Source organism: Sinocyclocheilus grahami, unplaced genomic scaffold, assembly GCF_001515645.1.
Source record: "Sinocyclocheilus grahami isolate Dianchi unplaced genomic scaffold, SAMN03320097.WGS_v1.1 scaffold3519.1, whole genome shotgun sequence".
Classification (NCBI taxonomy): domain Eukaryota; kingdom Metazoa; phylum Chordata; class Actinopteri; order Cypriniformes; family Cyprinidae; genus Sinocyclocheilus; species Sinocyclocheilus grahami.
In genome coordinates this window covers 8341-8615 of record NW_015508636.1, presented here as the reverse complement: position 1 = coordinate 8615, position 275 = coordinate 8341, and the positions used below count along the sequence as shown (strand labels likewise).

The following is a 275-nucleotide window of genomic DNA, read 5'->3' as shown; positions in this document are numbered from 1 at the left end:
TTTATTCATCAAGGACACATTAAATTGATCAAAAGTGATAGTACAGAAATTGAAAATATTACAAAAGATTTTTGTTTCTGCTCATCAACTTATTCTGAAAAAAGTATCTGCGTTTTCACAAAAATATGAAGCAGCACAATCGTTTTCAACATTATTATTAATAATAATAAAAAGAAGAAATGTTTCTTGAGCAGTAAATCAGCATATTAGAAGGATTTCTGAAAATTGATGATGCTGAAAATTCAGCTTTACATCACAGGAATAAATTATATTTT

At 25.8% G+C, this 275-nt stretch overlaps 1 protein-coding gene across 2 annotated transcripts in view; it reads left to right on the top strand.

Moving 5' to 3' along the window:
• The window catches only part of LOC107576332 (formin-binding protein 1-like), a 6700-nt gene that overhangs the window by 2900 nt on the left and 3525 nt on the right, over positions 1–275 (top strand). The gene's annotated exons all lie outside the window — the stretch shown is intronic.